The sequence below is a fragment of the Gossypium arboreum genome, chromosome 12 (assembly GCF_025698485.1).
Source record: "Gossypium arboreum isolate Shixiya-1 chromosome 12, ASM2569848v2, whole genome shotgun sequence".
NCBI lineage: Eukaryota > Viridiplantae > Streptophyta > Magnoliopsida > Malvales > Malvaceae > Gossypium > Gossypium arboreum.
Genome location: NC_069081.1, coordinates 88,204,624 through 88,224,561, shown reverse-complemented (window position 1 = coordinate 88,224,561; position 19,938 = coordinate 88,204,624). Strand labels below are relative to the sequence as shown.

Below are 19,938 nucleotides of genomic sequence, written 5' to 3'. Positions count from 1 at the left end.
TTCTGTGTAAGCTTCTTTTGGCATAAATCGCTTTCGCTTTACAAATTGGTGCCTTGGAGGACTTCTAAAGGAATCCTCACTTGAGTAAAGGTTGACTTAGGCGAGTTTGGATGAACGGATCGCCTAAGGCTGCACGGATCGCGAGACGAAAGATCTAGCCCTGTAACACTAGTACAAGTAAAAGAGTCATTTAATGCTTCGTAACCCTCTTGAGAATTTCGAAGTATTCGGGGAAGGTTTTCCGAGCACAACCAGGATCTTTGATGGCAATTGGAACCTCTGTGCAGCTAGTGAGAATGTCATAGCCATTTGGTGTTCATCATAAGTATCGATTACTGTCACGTTTAATTTCTTTGGTGGAGTAATCACGCAATAATTCGACCCTTCTTCAACCATTGCTCTGAGCTGCAATATGAAACCAATGTAATTAAGGGAAGAACCCCGAATCAATATCTCTTGCCAAGATTGTTTTAAGCATAAAACTAGATTGGAACTATGTAACGACCCCTAACCCCATACCGTCGCTGGAACAGGGTTATGAGACATTACCAATCAGTATAGTACAATACAGACATTAATTAAATATAAACGTTCAGACTCATCATAATTTTAAGATAATGTCCCTTTAATGGGCCCTCGCGGTCCAATATGAACAGTAAAAATCAATTCGGGACTAAATGAGAATTACTACGAATTTTTCTTTCAAATTTCAAATTCATGCTATATACCATTGCCAATCATAATTTACTTATTTTATCAATACTTTCACAACCTAAATAACTCTCATAAGACATCCTAGGTACATGCCATTACAAATGCTCAACATGCTTTACCTCATCGAATTCGGGATCGGCCTGGGATGCTGATTCAATGATCTAGCCTTAACTTAACTCGCATGACGAAACAAACCAAACACTGAGTATACACTCAATGGTATTTCTATAATCGAACACTTAAACAATTATAAAACATATTAATTTATATATATTGAACTATTCTAACTCAATGAGTATTCAAACATTCACTTTCCAACCAATGTTTTGGTCTACTTTAAATTCAAAATCATTTATTATTTTTCAATAGCAATTAATCAATCAAGTAATATTCATTAACGATCATCAATCGAACAATTATTTATTTAGTAATAGTCATTATTCAAGATCAATCAATTGATCGGTTATCCAAGAATGATCAATTATTCAAGAAAATCAAATATACAAGAACAATTAAATTATTCAAAGAACAATGATCTTTCCAACTCTTTTATTTACCCTATTAACATGACTCGGACCTAGACGGATACACGGATCCAACCAACACACCAGTACGGCACATAGTGCCTCATCGGTGAAGCCGAACGAAGAATAAGAATAAAGAATAATACGGTACACGAGTACCTCGTCGGAACAAATCCGGAAAGAATAAAGATGCGGTACGAGTACCTCATCGGAACAAATCTAAAGCGATAATGAATGAGTATGATAATAATATCCGACACACAAAGTACCGAATCGGTAACATTAATTGTAATAAGAATGAAGAGTCGGCACATAAGTGCTCGATCGAAGCCGGCAAAACCCGTACTCTTCCATATCCTATGGCATGCCAACTATATCGACTAGCCCGACTAGTTAATAGGGTATTTAATTCACTTTCCAATTTTCAATTAATTCATATTTTAATTAATTAACTATATTTTTCAATTCAATATAATTCCATTCACTTTTCACTAATAAATATTCAATTTCACAATAATCACAATTTTCTATCAATTTCATCACACTTCCAACTACATATATTTTCCAATATAACAAATATTTATTATTCAATTTCCACATCAATATTCATTTCAATTCAAACATTCATATATATTCATAAATTAATTCAATATAATCAATATTCAATCCAATTCAAATAATCATCTCAAAACACCTACTACATATATATATATATATATATATATATATATTAAATAATAAATCCAACAATTTAAGTATTAAGTTCAGATTATAGAAATACAAACCGTATTTTCTCGAGCTAACTCCCGTTGTCTTTGCCATTTTTTCTTGCTTAGCCGAGATTTCTCGAGACAACATTAGCTATGAGAATTAAAACAATTCATATTCGTTAATTCACTACTAATTTATATCTAATTAATACAATTTCTACTTTAATTTCAATTTAATCTTAACTAAATTCACTTACTTTTTCCATCTCAATTCATACTTCATTTCTATTCAAATTTTGTCCAAACTCATACTTAACTATTAAATTTCCAGCATATTTTCCTAATTTCAAAATTTCATCAATTTAGTCCCTACAACATAAAACTTATGAATTACTTTACAATTCAATCCTTATTTCATTTTTAACTTGAATTCCTATCAAACTAACCCCTAATTCATCTTTTTATTCAACATGAAAAATATTTAGAAATCTAATAAATTTCAAAATATTCACTTAATTTCATCAAAACCTTGTCCCAAAGCTTCCAAAACATCAAAATTAAGTAAAAAAGGCTAAATTGACTTACCTATTTAACTTTTAAGCCTTGAAATCTCAATTTTCCCCTTTTTCCTTCTTTCTTTTTTTCCTTCCTTCTTTCTTTCCCCTGCTCTCTGTTTGGTTTCATCCTTTCTTTCTTTTTCTATTTTTTTTCTTTTTATTCCTTTTACTTTATATATATATATATATATATATATATTATAATAACTTAATAATAGCTATAATAAAATATCTATTTAATAACTAATATCTATTTTGCATTTGTATACACATATATTATTACATTTGTCTTTCTTTAATCTATTCATTATATAAATATCTTTTACTTAATATTAATATATAATTTAATAATATACTCATATAATAAGTAAATATACATGTATTTTACAATTGTATGTATATTAGTATTACACATGTCACCATATGCACCATACATTTGTCAACTTTTTATTTATTTTTCACATAAAAACTTATAATATAATTATTTAATTAATAAATACCTTTTATAAATAATAAATATCTATTAATACTTAAATACAAGCATTACAAGTATATGTATTTTTATTAATACACTTGTACCCAATCATTACCACACATTTGTCTTACTTTTATTTATTTATCATATAATATCAATTTAATAATAATAAATACATTAATATTTACTCAAACAATAAGTAAATACATACATGTATTACAAATGTGTGTATTATATTTATTACACTTGTATTTATTTTTGTCATACACTTGGCACTCTTTTGGCTTATTTACTTATTTAGCCCTTTCAATTTTCTTTATTCTATAATTAAACTTTCACACTTCATTCAATTTAATCCTTTTATCCAATTATCCTTAATTTAAGCTAATTCACTTAATTAAACTCTAATTAACCACTCGATTAACTTCGTAAATATTTTTAATAAATATTTACGAATTCATTTTTTAAAAACGGAGACCCGAAAATACACTTTTTTTATAACAGTAAAATTCAGGTCATCACAAACTACCTTCCGGAGTTCCATGCATATAGCAACCATCCTTTCGGTCTCTTTCACCCTTCAACTTGCCACTGAAGTAACCCAAAGAAGATGTTATTACAAAAGGTCTCCTATTTATGCTATTCATATATACTAAAGGGTAGAATACATTAGTAGTAAATTTCTTTTTTGGTCACTCAAATATAAAAAATTATAAAATGGTTACTCAATTATTTAATTTTATTTTTTATTCATCAGCACACTAATGGTGACAACTTTTAAAAGTAGCATAATAGTAATTTTAACCCTCAACATTTATACATTGTGTTAATTTAGTCTTGATTCTAAAAATTTAACTCTCAACATTTATTCATTGTATAATTTGATATTTGTTTGTAGTTTTGCTTTTCTTTGCGACATTTTCACCTAAAAGCTAAAAATTAAATTTATCAACTAAATTTGATTGAAAAATATATATAAAAAATAGAAACACTAAAAATCTAATATAATAATTTTTATTTTTTATTTTTTTAAATTAATCCTCAATGTCACAAAAAATCAAAATTGCAAAAAAAACTAAATTACACAATGTGTAAATGTTAAGGGTTAAAATTGCTATTATGCCAATTTTAAAAGTTACCATCATTAGCCTGTTCGTGATTAAAAAATAAAATTAAATAGTTAGATGACAAAAAATAAATTCACTAATAGTTTGGTGAGTATTGGTGTAGTTTACCCTATACTATAACATGTTCAAGATTATACAATCTCTTATGGCACTAGGACCATCAGCGTAAAGGGCAACAATAGCGAGAGTCATAGTAACATCTAGCATTTTGTTCATCTTTACATCAATAGCATGCAAGTGTTTCCTCCTCAATGAATTTCTCAGGGGTCCGATGATAGTTACGCTAGTCTTGGTCCAAGTGACTTTGGCAACCATCATCTCAACAACCTCAGCAAATTTTACATCATCCTTAATACAGTGGTAGAGCCAGGATATTAATCTTAAGGGGACAAGTTAAAATTAGACGTGCTACGTAAAAATAATCGATTCAAAATAAGCAATATTCCAACATAACAATCGATTTAAACATATAAACAATCGATTTAAAAGAAAAAGTATTCTAACATGACAATTGATTTAAACATATAAAAAATCGTTTCAAAAGAAGCAGTATTCCAACAATTAAGAAGAAATAACATATCATTACTTAAAATTGTGCACGACGTTCTATCATTTCAATTTCATTCCATATTCAAATCATAAATAGCATAATATATAATTTTTTACTTTTAATCAAACATACTCATGCTTATGCTTGTTCAACCATTCGAAATCATAATAGTCAAATTCAACTTAAAATCAAGAATTTACTAACTTTATAATTGAAATCATAGTTTTCAATTCGAAATATAATATTTTAAATACTAAGTAAATCAACTACTAATGACAAGCTTATATATACATGGTTTATCAAGTTGACAACTTAAGTTTCCTAATCCGAAATTCACATAACTTTCAACTCGGTTAACCATTTTTTATTTTGTTTTCACCAGAATGCTCACTGTTTCACAAGCTATCATTTGATATAATTTTAAACAAAGTGACAAATGTTTTCTTCCTGCCCTTCACTTTGGCCGAAACTTACTATAAAATTATCTAGCTATTTTTGTTTCATTTTTACATTTCTAGCAAGTTAGAAACATGCACGTTTCACTTAATTTTATAAGCTTCTATCAATATCCTTTAATGTCAACTTTTAATACACTTAATAAAATAAAATAAAACTATTGGTACATATATGTAAAACATGCTTCAAAGATTCAAAATTTATGAAAAATTTGAAGAAAAACATATCTTATGCTTAAAATTTGGAGGAAAAATGATGAAGAAATTTTTTTCTTTTCTTGCTAGTCACCGTTATGAAAGAGAAAATGATAAAAGTCTCATCTTTTCTTTTTTTTCTTTTTATAGATATTATTATATCACTTATAAAATATTATTATTTTAAGTAAAATATTAAATAAACATTAAATTATTATTTAACAAAAATATCATTCAAAAATCATCATGAGTAATTTAGCTTCTTCAATAAAATTATCCTTTTGTTTTTATCAAGAATAATTTTTAAGTATTAATTTTAATACTATAAAAAATATTGATGGGGCCTACTTATATTTTTAGGAGGGCTATAACATATATACAAAGGGGAAATTGCAAAATCTTAAATTTTAGAGGGTCTATTTATATTTTTGGGAGGGCCATAGTTACAAAGCATTACTGAAATTTACAAAACAAATAAATAGATATTTCATATCATATAGCATTCATATCAGAAACCAGTCGTAATCAAGCATGATGTCCCTTATGTAAGCCATCGAGGCCCAAAATACACATTAGAAACAAGTTGAGACTAAATCGGGTACTCAAAGAATTTTTCGAAATATGTTAAAAAATATTTCAAACGTGCAAGGGATACACACCCGTGTCATTTGACCACGCGTCACACACGGCTGAGACACATGCCCGTGTCTCTGCCCGTGTAGACGAAAATAGGCTATTTTCCAAGCCACATTTCTCACCCAAATTGACATCAACCTATAAACATTAATTTGCACATCACCAAGCCATAACAAGACATTTAAATCAAACTAGAATCATGTCCTAAACATGTATTACCACAACATACAACCAATATGCCTTTAGGCACCTCAAATATCATCTTATAACATGTCAATCAACATCCACAATCACCTATTGTTCCAACCACATATATGCATAATTATGCCAAACATACCAATTCAAACCAATCATCAACATACTTATAAGTTCACCATCACTCAAACATATCAAACACACATTGTAATAGCTCATTTTTTCCCGGCCCATTTCAGTATTTAAAATAATAAACCCCCAAAAAATAAAAATAAAACAAAGTCCAAGTCCAGTACAAAATTACAAACATATAATTTGGTCCAATCGGAATGGCCCATTACATGAAAAGATTTAAGGTCCATCTATGAGCTTGACTCATATGGAAATATAATCTTTAAGGATATGCAATCTTAGATATGATATGCAATCTTAGATGTGATATGCAATCTTAGATATGATACAATCTTAGATATGATATGATATGATATGATATGCAATCTTGAAGATATGATTTTGTAATCTTGGAGATTTAATTTGTAGATATCTTTTAATCTTAACCATTGATGTAATTGATCTATACCGTTGGATTTGAGGAGGTTCAACTATAAATAGAGGCCTCTCCCTTCATTGTAAACACACTTGAGTTTTGGGGAAGCAATAAGAATTCTTGAGAGCATTTACTCAAATTTCTCTCCCTCTTGCGTTCTTACTCTCTGTGGTTTGTTCTTATTTTATTCTTCGTCTATCTTAGTTTTTCAACCTTTTTTTATTTTAATTTCTTCATTTTTCAAATATGTATATTTATTCCTATCTTTTATACATTTGATTATGTATTTTATATATTATAATATTTAACCTTTTATATAGTTTATTTTCAAATATATATTTTCTATGCATGTATATATATTATATTATATTATCATTTCATGTATTTTGAACTATTGCATTATATTTTTTATAATTTGTAAATGTTCTATTTATTTATTTTTTAGTGTATGTCATTTATCTTATTTGTGCATAGTTTCATTTTTTATGCTATGTTTAATTATTTCTTTTATGTGCTATGTTATAATATATATTGTTATATAATTTTTGCATGTATTATGTTTTTCTTTTAGTTTACTCATGTTTTTATTTGTTTATTATCTTATATTTACCCTAGTATGATTTTTTTATTAAACGTATGTTTATGTTATTTAGTTTTGTCTTAATGATATTATTTATGTTTGTATGGAAATGTTAGAATATTTTGTACATCTATGCTTCATGATGCATTAATATGTCATCCTAAAATGTCATTTAAAATAATATTCCAAGGTTTTTTTAAAAAAAAATAAAAGGCAATACTTGATGTTTGGAAACTTCGAGAAATAGTGCCCTAACATGCTGGGTTACGATTTCCCGTTTGTCTAAATGCCTAAAGTATCCTTCTAAATAGATTTTGTAAATCACGAGATGATTTCAGTTACGAGAGTTTAAGAATATCGTGTCCTATCATGTTGGATGTGATGTTTGTATTCTTTAGGAGCTAAGGAATTTTGATTTTTTTAACTTAAATAATTCCGGTTTTAAAAAAGGGATCTAATTTTTTAAATCCTTTCAAATTTTTTACATTAAGACAGAAATCTATTTAATTTGGTACCAATTTTGGGCGTTGCGAAGGTGCTAATCCTTCCTCGTACGTAACCGACTCCCGAACCTATTTTCTTAATTTTCGTAGATCAAAACGTTTTATAAGGTGATCCAATCACACCTAAAAAGGTTGGTGGCAACTCCCGTTTTCGTTTTTCAAAAGTCGATCCCTGTTTTTCAAACATCCCTTTAAAAAATGGTTTCGACAGCTTGGCGACTCCACTGGGGACGTCGAGCCAAGAAATTGATTATTTTATGTCTTAATGTTGGAAGTTTTGGAAAATTTAAAATTTGATCCTATTTTACATGTGTTTGCTGCATATGTTTGTTATCTAATTGTCGTACATTGCATTTGTATGACCGTTGTGGTCACACCCTTAAGTGGGAGTGAGAAGCTACGCTTTCGTAAGGTTTTCACCTTCGTATGAGCTAGTGGATTGCTTCCGGGATGCTGTACCTATGTCTTCGTGAGATTTTCATCTCCGTATGGCCATAGGAAATGTGTCCCCGAACGAACTTCGTCATGCATGAGCCTATAATGGATGAAGACCGAGGAATCTGCTGGTTCAGGTACCCTTGCTTTAGAGCTAAAACTCATATAGTAAACCTTAAAGAGCTTACCCTAGGAAAGATAGTAATAGCCTTTAGTAAGCTACCCTTATAAGTATTTATTTATCATTTTTATATATATATATATGAGACTGACCTATTTTTATTTTGCTATCATTGCATGTCATTTGGCATTTAAAGGTATCGATTCACGGTTCGATTTTTGAGTTAGAAAGTTTTGTAATGAGGAACGAATATCTTAATAAAGTGGTGGACAACGCCTTTGTCTGTACCTAGTCAGAGAAAACCCAGTTAGAGAAAGGAGATAGTGTCACCGAGGGATATACATCAGAGTTGTAGGACTTTACTCGTATCAGTTCGACACAGAATATTTTCGGGAGATGAAGGACATTTGGGCCCAACGGGATGACGAGATAGATAGCTTTTCTTTCAGACTTATGGAGATCTTTCCTATTTGCTAGACATTAAGGTAGATAAGCATCTGTTTCGAGCTATGGTACAGTTCTGGAACCCTGTTTATAGTTGTTTTACATTTGGAGAGGTAGATGTAGTGCCTACTTTGGAGGAGTATACAACCTTGTTTCGCTGTCCGAGAATTCAAGGTAACAAAGCTTATGTTATGCCTGCTAGCCTCCTAATTTTCGTGAGGAAACTAGTGATGATCATAGGGATGAGTGAGCAGTGGGCTGTAGCTCGAGTGCAGTAAAAGGGCGATAGTAAGTGCATTCTGTGGGCCATTTTGAGGGATCTGATATTGGCATACCCTGATGTGACGAAGAAGGTCAACGTTTGGGCCTTAAGTATTTACGATTTGGTGATTTTCCCGAAGGCGATAAGGCACATAGTTGAGGCAGTAGTAGATTTTTTTGATCGTATTGGTCAACAGAAGACACCGGTGCTAGCAATCCTAGCTGAGACGTTTTGATCCTTGAAGTACATGTCGGAGAGCTAGTAAAGTAGATTCATTGGATGCGCATAGTTGTTGTTAGTATGGTTCCATAGTCACTTTTGGAAGCTTGAGAAGGTTCCTTGCCGAGTGTTCTTTGAGGGTTATTCCCCCTTACAGAAGAAAGGTGGATGGATATTCTTTAGAATCTTCGAGAGGAAGAGGTTTTGTGGAAAGCACCTTGGATGACTCCTAATGAAGTCCTTTATCGCTGCGGTAGTTTTGATTGGGTACCTCTTCTTGGGATTTGGGGATTCGTTGGCTATACACCGTTACTCTTCCTAAAGCAATGTAAAGCGGGGTAGTTCAGATAGAGGTCGATAGTTAGCTTTGTTATTAGATAGGGTTAAGACTCTGGGCCTACGAGCGAAAGTGTATTTGTAATCCGTTTTATGAAAAGACTTTTGTTCCTTAAATAACGTTTTCTAAAATGAAACTGAATCGAGATCGATACCTTTTTGTATTCATGCATTTGCATTACATTACATCAAAGAAAAGAAGGTGTTGATTCGAAATTCGATTCCTAAATAGAATAGTTTGTCATAAGGAAACGAATTTCAATAGTTTGTCATAAGGAAACGAATTTCTTGATAAAGTGGATTATAGTGCGGTCATTTGAATATAGTCCAAATAAACACGACGAGAGAAAGCTGATAGTCCACGGAGGAATACATGATGTAATTGCCAGAGATTCAAGCCAATAAAGATTATCCAAGAGCATGACAAGAGAAAGCTGATAGTCCACGAAGGAATACATGACTTGATTTAATTGCCAACGAAGACTATCTAAGAGCCGACACTTTTTGATGAGTATCATAGAGATAAGCAAGTAAGAGATCGAGGCTCAGATTAAGCAACAAGGAGTTAGAAAAGACATCTTTTAGATAATTTACAAGATTCGACCATGAAGAAAAGATCAGCGTTTACTTGGACTATGAAGAGCAAGACCACATATGTAATCTATTTTCATGTAAAGAAATCTGTTTTCTAGAAAAGTTATTCTAATGGAATTGAATTCAAGATCAACATCTCATTTTCTTTTGCATTCATGCATTTGTATTGCATCACATCACATGCATTTAAATCTATAAAAAGGCCCTAATTAAGGTTAAAAAGAGAAAGAAAGAGAGAAGAAAGTCACGGCTGAGCGAAAAGAATATGCTCCCTTACATATCCTAGACTTTTGTATCAGGAGGGATAGCTTACCTAGAGAAGGGGGTGTTTAGAAATGAAAATCATCCCATCAATGTCATACATGAGGAAGAGACTGAACAAAGAAACCTTGAGGGTATTCGCCCTTACGAACCGGGAAGTTCTTTAAACAATTGGACTGCAGAGGAACTTCCTGTAATCTTTAGGAATTTTACGGAGTAATATTCAGAACACTCTTGTTGCTCTAAAGCCTAGGAGTAATGAGATTTCTTTTGAGAAGTGGGCTCATGTTCAGACATTTTCATTTTCAATAAAACATACTTTTATTATTCATCTGAGTAAATATTCTGATTCTTTTGACCTTTGACATTTCATGTAAATAGTCATTCTTGAATTCATTTATTCCTTGTATATTCTTTTGTGTACCTATCATAGATCCATAGATATCAATGACACGGGTAACGATACTACAGATTCAGAGTTCCTTTTGAGTGCGATATGTGTTTAGAGGAATCTCAGTACTTTGAAGGTGACAGAAATTATGACTTGTTTCTGAATTTGTTGAAAATGGTTTTTACCCCATGAAGTGGTGGTAGGAAATATGGCCTTAGAGGAAGGAAAGATTACGAAATTGGAATTAGTTGAGGAGACAAAACAAGACCTTGTTGAGACTATTATGGGAATTCAAAAATGTGGTCTAAAGACTTATGCAGGATGATTTGCAATTGCCAGGATAAACATGAGGTTTTGGGACACTGTTGGTCCACTATGGAAAGGGATCGCATCAGTTGTACAATGAATGCCAAATTTAAAGGAGTCAAGACTTATGGGGCATGTATGTTATGGGTCCGAACTCGTCAAAAGTTTCAAGCTGACAATGACTTATCTTTGTAGACGTCAACTACTCCATTAAGAGGGGGAGATTGCTTCATATGCCAATATTACAAAGTCAAAAGTCATCCATTTCAAAAAAAAAAAAAAGATTATATATAATTGCACAATGCCAAAAGTTTGTTGTCTTTTCAAAGATAATGCGCCATACCACAGTGCAACAAAGGTTGCCAAAAGAAAAGAAAAAGAAAAAAAAAACAAATTACAGAAGATGACCGAGACTAGTAAAAATTAGCATAAGAAACTACCGTCTACTCTCTATGCTTACGCTGGGGCAAACACCTTCAATTCCAGTTGTTTCAAAGGTTCCAACCATCATCCATGGAATGGGTGCATTGTTTGACTTTCCTGAGCAGTCTGATGTGCCACCAATAGCTACGATGGTTAACTCCAGGAGGTGGCCATTGATTTCCAACTATGGGGCATCAGGCCGTACATAGTCTCTGAAGCTCAAAATGATAAATTTTTTTCTTCAAAACCAGTTTCTGACAAAGTGGATGACGGTATCATGAAGAAAGCTCTCTTAGACTTCTATACAAGTTCAGGGAAGAGGAAACCTGATCAAATCATTATTTTCAGGGATGGGGTTAGTGAGTCTCAATTCAATCAAGTTTTGATCAAGTTATTGAGGCTTGCAAGTTCCTGGACGAGAAGTGGAACCCTAAAGATTGTGGTTATTGTTGTACAAAAAACCATCATACCAAGTTTTTTCAGTAGAGATCTCCTGACAATGTGCTACATGGTACTGTCATTAACAACAAAGTATGCTATCCAAAGAACAATGATTTTTTTACCTTGGTACCCATGCTGGAATGATTGGAATCACGAGGCAGACCCACTATCATGTTCTCTTAGACCAGGCTGGGTTTTCAGCTGATGATCTGCACGAGTTTATTCATTCTCTATCCTATATATATCAAAGGAGCACCACAGCCATATTTGTTGTGGCTCCTATTTGCTACGCTCATTTGGCAGCTTCACAGTTGGGGGGCAATTTATGAAGACTAGGGATACTTCAGAAACATCATCGAGTCATGGTGGGATGTATGCTCCGAGAGTAATCTCTATACCTCAGCTTTCCAGGTTGAAGGATAAAGTCAGCAACTTCATTCTTGTCTGCTGAGAACCATTGAACAATCTTTTTGTAGGGTTTGACAAACAATAGCCAAGACTGCTGCTGGGGCAATCCCTTTCTCATGGGTTTATGAATTAAGATTTTTCCTCTAAGCTTTGATAGAGTCAAGAATTGAATACCTCTAGCAAACTTAACTTGAAAGTATTCATCCTAAGCAAATGTACCAAGAATGGATGACACAGACTTATGACAAAGAAGGTTCGTCCAAAAGAATTTCATAAAGGAAACCTTGTGCTGAAGAAGATCCTTCCCATGCAAAAGGATGCCGAATTGGGAAGGGCCATATGTTGCGAAGGGGGCTTTCTCTAGAGGTGCACTGATTTTGACAAGAAATGGATAGGAAGAATTTATCTGATCTAGTGAATTCGGAATCGGTTAAGGAGTACTTTGTCTGAAGGAAAAGGGAAGCCAATGTGAAAACCCGCAAAGGGCACTTTGGGACTTCTATTTCAAAAGCAAAAAAAAAAAAAGAAAAAAAAAGAAAAAAGAAAAATGGAGAGGCCAAGGTGAAAACACGCAAAGGGCACCTTGAGACCAAAAGGGTTTTGAGTTGAAAACCCGAAAGGGCAGCTCAAATTTGGAAAGTCATGCAGTAACTTTGCTATACTAGATTCGACGAGAAGTGAAGTATGTTACATATCGAGGCATCAACGAATTACTTTGGATCTTTTAAACACATGTTGAACTCAAGAAAGTCTTCATGGAGCTGGTGTATAGACGCTTAAGCGGCGATATCTGGGGCATCCGATTTCTATCCTATTTACTATTTTTGGATTCTTTTTCTTCGCAAAGATATGTTCTCAGGTTAATCTTTTCGCATTTCTTCCAATAATTTTTCCAAATCTAATTATCCTCAAAATCCATTTATTTGTCTTCCATTATTCATAAGGCATGTTGCATTGAAATAATGATAGATGAACTAAAAAAATCTTCACAAACGAAGTTTTGGATATTACTCTGGAAATTTCTAGATAATACAAGAAACTGAAACAAGACAATTGTTTAAGGAATTCCCATATGTATGGGTTGGAGATACTCAAGAGATTTTCTTTTTCAGTCCAAAAGGTGGTTGGATGTTTTAAGAAATATTAATCTTAAGAAATGATCATTTCATAAACATCTTCAGTGGGTCGTAACATTCGGGGAGTGGCACGGTAGACTAAATTGAGATTCGAGGCATACGAGCAAAGTGTGATTGATATGTCGAGAAGAACGAGGTGGAAAGCTCAATAGATGAATGAGTGATGACGTCTGAAATAGGAGTTATTTTCATAAACATTTTGCATCATAATATGTCTAATTAGGAGCATTTGACTCATTTCGATCATGGCATCTTAATTATTTGGCATAAGCATAAATTCCAGGAAATCAATTCTACAGGTGGATTCCCCAGTGGACAATGTAGCAAGATTGATTGAAAATTACAAAATTCAGCGCCTTAATCCCCTAAGCAATAGGGTAACAGGCTAAAATTACAGATCTTATCTCCCTAATAAGTAGCGGAGCAGATCAATAACGACTCGCCTTAATCCCCTAAGCAGTAGGGTAACATGTCAAAATTATGGATCTTATCTTCCTAAGCAGTAGTGGAGCAGATCGAAGACTCGCTTTAATCTCCTGAGCAGTAAGGTAACAGGTTAAATTTGCAAATCTTATCTCCCTAAGCAGTAGTGGAGCAGATCGAAGCCTCACCTTAATCCCCTAAGCGGTAGGGTAACAGGTTAAATTTGCAAATCTTAACTCCCTAAGCAGTAGTGGAGTAGATCGAAGATGCGCCTTAACCTCCTAAGCAGTAGGGTAACAGGTTAAAGCATAGCAGATCTGACCTTCGGATGTTCTTACACCAAAGCAGATTCAAGATAACAGATCTGGCATCTCCATTTCGACGGAGAGCAGATACATAGCAGATCTAACCTTCAGATGATTTTACTGAAGCAGATCCAAGATGATTTGGCATCCTTTTGTTCACAAGGAGCAAATCGAAGACATAGCAGATTTGACTTTCGGATGTTCTCACACCAAAATAGATCCAAGATAACAGATCTGGCATCTCTATTTCGACGGAGAGCAGATATATAGCAGATCTAACCTTCAGATGATTTTACTGAAGCAGATCCAAGATGATTTGGCATCTTTGTGTTCACAAGGAGCAAATCGAAGACATAGCAGATTTGACTTTCGGATGTTCTCACACCAAAGCAGATCCAGGATAACAGATTTGGCATCTCCATTTCGACGGAGAGCAGATACATAGCAAATGTAACTTTCAGATAATTTTACTGAAGCAGATCCAAGATGATTTGGCATCTTTGTGTTCACAAGGAGCAAATCGAAGACATAGCAGATTTGGCTTTCACGTGTTTACGCTGAAGCAGATCTAAGATGATTTGGCATCTCTGTATTGTTAGAAAACAAATCGAAGAAGCAGATTTGGTGTCTCTGTGTTCGACGGAGAGCAGATCGAAGATATCAACATGACAGTCCTGAGTTTGCAAGGAGCAGATTGAAGACCATGAAGTCTGAAGCTGATGAGACCGGGCAAAATGGGACCTTTTATAGTCTTTACTCTATTCTCGTTACACGACAATGAGCAAAGAGGGGCAGCTGTAATAGCCCATTTTTGCCCGGCCCATTTCAGTATTTAAAATAATAAACCCCTAAAAAATAAAAATAAAACAAAGTCCAAGTCCAGTACAAAATTACAAACATATAATTTGGCCTAATCGGAATAGCCCATTACATGAAAAGATTTAAGGTCTATCTATAAGCTTGACTCATATGGAAATATAATCTTTAAGGATATGCAATCTTAGACATGATATGCAATTTTAGATGTGATATGCAATCTTAGATATGATATGATACGATATGCAATCTTGAAGATATGATTTTGTAATCTTGGAGATTTAATTTGTAGATATCTTTTAATCTTAACCATTGATGTAATTGATCTGTACCGTTGGATTTGAGGAGGTTCAACTATAAATAGAGGCCTCTCCCTTCATTGTAAACACACTTGAGTTTTAGGGAAGCAATAAGAATTCTTGAGAGCATTCACTCAAATTTCTCTCCCTCTTGCGTTCTTACTCTCTGTGGTTTGTTCTTATTTTATTCTTCGTCTATCTTAGTTTTTCAATCTTTTTTTTATTTTAATTTCTTCATTTTTCAAATATGTATATTTATTCCTATCTTTTATACATTTGATTATGTATTTTATATATTATAATATTTAACCTTTTATATAGTTTATTTTCAAATATATATTTTCTATGCATGTATATATATTATATTATCATTTCATGTATTTTGAACTATTGTATTATATTTTTATAATTTGTAAATGTTCTATTTATTCATTTTTTAGTGTATGTCATTTATCTTATTTGTGCATAGTTTCATTTTTTTATGCTATGTTTAATTATTTCTTTTATGTGCTATTTTATGATATATATTGTTATATAATTTTTTCATGTATTATGTTTTTCTTTTAGTTTACTCGTGTTTTTATTTGTTTATTATCTTATATTTACCTAGTATGATTTTTTTATTAAACGTATGTTCATGTTATTTAGTTTTGTCTTAATGATATTATTTATGTTTGTATGGAAATGTTAGAATATTTTGTACATCTATGCTTCATGATGCATTAATATGTCATCCTAAAACGTCATTTAAAATAATATTCCAAGGTTTTTTTAAAAAAAAATAAAAGGCAATGCTTGATGTTTGGAAACTTCGAGAAATAGTGCCCTAACATGCTGGGTTGCGATTTCCTATTTGTTTAAATGCCTAAAGTATCCTTCTAAATAGATTTTGTAAATCACGAGATGATCTCAATTACGAGAGTTTAAGAATATCTGTCCTATCATGTTGGATGTGATGTTTGTATTCTTTCGGAGCTAAGGAATTTCAATTTTTTTAACTTAAATAATTCTGGTTTTAAAAAAGAGATCTTATTTTTTAAATCCTTTCAAATTTTTGACATTAAGACAGAAATCTATTCAATTTGGTACCAATTTTGGGCGTTGCGAAGGTGTTAATCCTTCCTCGTACGTAACCGACTCCCGAACCTATTTTCTTAATTTTCGTAGACCAAAACGTTTTATAAGGTGAACCAATCACACCTAAAAAGGTTGGTGGCGACTCCCATTTTCGTTTTTCAAAAGTCGATCCCCGTTTTTCAAACATCCCTTTAAAAAATGGTTTCGACACACATCAAGCATGATAAGCCATATATATATCAAAATATATCAAACACAAGCCATTCAAATGGCTAATCACAACAAAACATTTACATGTCAACATTTGGCCAAATTAACCTATACATGCCATTATAACCAAAATTGATTTACTTTATATATCGAAATGGGCCGATGGATAGTGTGAAGTAACTTCGACCAGCTTCCAACCAAATTGAGCTTCCGAATTACTATAAAACAGGGAGAATAAAATAGAATAAGCATTTAAGCTTAGTAAGTTCGTATAACATGGAATTTAACTTACCATTATTTCATATAGAAGGTAAGCATACAAAACATATTCCAATCAACTTGGCCAAAAGCCTAAACACATATCTTCAACATGTTAGCCATGTAAGCACATATAATAGCTCATCATCATAGATGAACAAAGTCATCAAGCAAGTTCCATATTCATGTAACAATCATTTCATGCTTCAGTATATCAAGTAATATCATTTCCATGTACTTCATGTATATACAGGTAATAGTTCGTTTCGAACTTATATTATCTCATTTTAGAACTAATCCTCAAGATAGCTAAATTAAGTTATTATGATCTCGAAAATATAAAAATTATTAAAAACGGGACCAAAATACTTATCTAATTAAGCAAAATAAACTTGCTTGAACTTCGGTTTCCATGGCTAGGGTTTCCATGTCTTATTTTAGGAAAGATGATGAAAATGATGAAATTTTATTATTTAATTCATTTATCATCTTTTATTTTATCATCTTTCCAATTTAATCCTTTTCTTTATTAAATTTTCCAATGATGAATAATCATCCTTATCTAATGACTCCACCAATTGGTCTATTTTCCATATAAAGACCTTCAATTTTGAATTTCATAGCTATTTGGTATCTTTAGCTACTAGAATTCAACTTTTACATTTTATGAAATTTGGTCCTTTTCATCATATTAGACATGTAAACGATAAAATTTCTTAACAAAATTTTCATACGATATTTTTAGAATACTATAAACCATAAAATAATATTAAAATAAATTTTCTTCTAATCTCAGATTTACGGTCTTGAAATCACTGTTCTAATTTTACTGAAAATGGGCTGTTAAAAATAGTATATTTATAAAAGACTAAATTGAAAAAAAATTAAACTTTGGGAGAGCATGGCCCCCTTAGGTCTCTACATGGCTTCGCCCCTACCCTTAAATCGAAAGAAAAAAAAGCACAAGTTGTATAGTGATGGAATTCGAGATATGCCTTAAAGACAACCATAACAACGGGAACAATACTTTACTAAGTACCTGTAAACTACTTGTTCCGCATCCTTCTACCGTGACAATCCCACCCGTGACTGCTGGTGCCAGCAAGGAAGTAACTTGCACTAAAAGCATCACCTTCGACATAAGCATATCCAGGAGACCTGGAAGATTTATTGATTTTACAACATTTATCGAAACTGAGTACGGGATTTTGCAGCTACGTAACTTACTTATACTTTTCACCTCCTCGGATAAAAGAATCAATCCAAGTTATTTGTGTGCTCCACGGTGACCCCAAACCTTTCCATCACTTTTATAGTCATTTCAACATATGGACTCGAAATCAATTTATCGATGATCTCGATTTCCACATCCCGATGAGCTAAAGGAGCTGCCATGAGTGACACACTCAAGTATAGACTACTAATAGATTCAGAAAGTTTCATCTTCGAAAGACCCAGAATGGAACATCATAAATGGTAACAACACCATATAACGAAAACGATTTAAACCATACGTACATTTCCCCTGGGAAGACCACCTTTTTCGTTTATATAGACAGGGGGACAATTCGTACCGAGAGTACAATCAATATCAACACCACACCAAGTTGTTTAAGACCAGTAACTAAGTCCCTGATCGGCCTTTCCCTCATTCGGGGTATGCTATCAAGAATGTAGCTAAATAAACATGTAACATATATGCATTTGAAAGAACATCAGCATATAAAGCATATAGTTCCACATTATTAAAATTATAGGAAAAACCTCGAACTACCACCGGCGGAACCAATAATAGTGGTAAAAAGCCATATTGCGGTTCCAACATTCCCGAGAAAAAGCTCCATTTCTTGACCTTCCATATCCTCTACTGGAAACCAACCTTCGTAACCTTTGAGGACGGCTCGTTTCTCGTCATTTTCATGTTCTACATACACCCCAAGTTTTTTCAAAGCGAGAAGCATATAATGAATATCATCACCGTTCAACAAATTCTCTACCACAGTAGTTCCCTAACCAAACATTAAAAATCATAGCATTATCAAATTTTATTGGAAAAAAACTATACCGAATGTCACTAAACTATTAGTAAATTTATATTTTGATCACTCAATTTTAAAAAGTTATAAAATGGTCATTGAATTATTCAAAAGTTTTTATTTAAGTTATTGGGTTGTTAAATTCCCTTTTTCTTAAAAGTCCAATTAGCGAGCTCAAGTGACGGTGGATCAATACTAATCAATGAGTAAAATAATATACATTAGATCTAAGTTGATCTGAAGGTTAGTGTTGGAAATAGGAGAAGAAAGTTGTTTAGACATTCAAAGATATTTCATGAAAAAAAATTCAACTGGAGGATGAGAGTCTACAATTAATACAGGCGTTGTGAATAGACAAGATCATACAACAACGATTTTAACAACTGAATGAGTTAAAAAAAAATTTCGAATTGTTTAGTGATCATTTTATAACTTTTAAAATTAAATGACCAAAACATAAACTTACTAATAGCCTAAGAACTTAAATAAAAATCGACATACCTAGGATAAAGCAGCTAAAAGCAGGATACTATGGGAGAGATTTCCGAAATCTCATTAATTGGTTGTATCAATGTTTCTGAAGCTGTTACTGAAGGAACATGTTTGCGAAGAACACATGTTTTCTAGGTTGAATTGTAGATTTTGCTGCCCTGTGCCATTTCTGTGTCAAAGACACCAACTGTTTTTGAAGCAAAAATGACAGGAAATTGGAAAGAGTTGTCGGATTATAAGAAAAAAGCATTTTGATGTGATGGTGGTTGGGTTGTGGAAATGTTCTTTTGTTGTTGTTGATAAGAAGTGATTGGTGTTTGATTGATTTAATAAAATTCTCACTCTCTGAAAAAAATTATCAAATTCATTTAACTTAAATTAAAAGTAAAAATTTTCAGTGAAATAATACTGCTCTAATTAATCAGGTAAATCAAATTAGAAATAAATCTGTGTGTCATTTCTGGTAAAATTAACAAC

At 32.4% G+C, this 19,938-nt stretch overlaps 1 pseudogene; it reads right to left on the bottom strand.

Annotated features, from left to right (window-relative positions):
• Positions 1-190: 190 nt before the first annotated feature.
• Positions 191-19,664, bottom strand: LOC108460001 (3-phosphoshikimate 1-carboxyvinyltransferase 2-like; annotated as a pseudogene).
• Between the last annotated feature and the right edge of the window lie 274 nt (positions 19,665-19,938).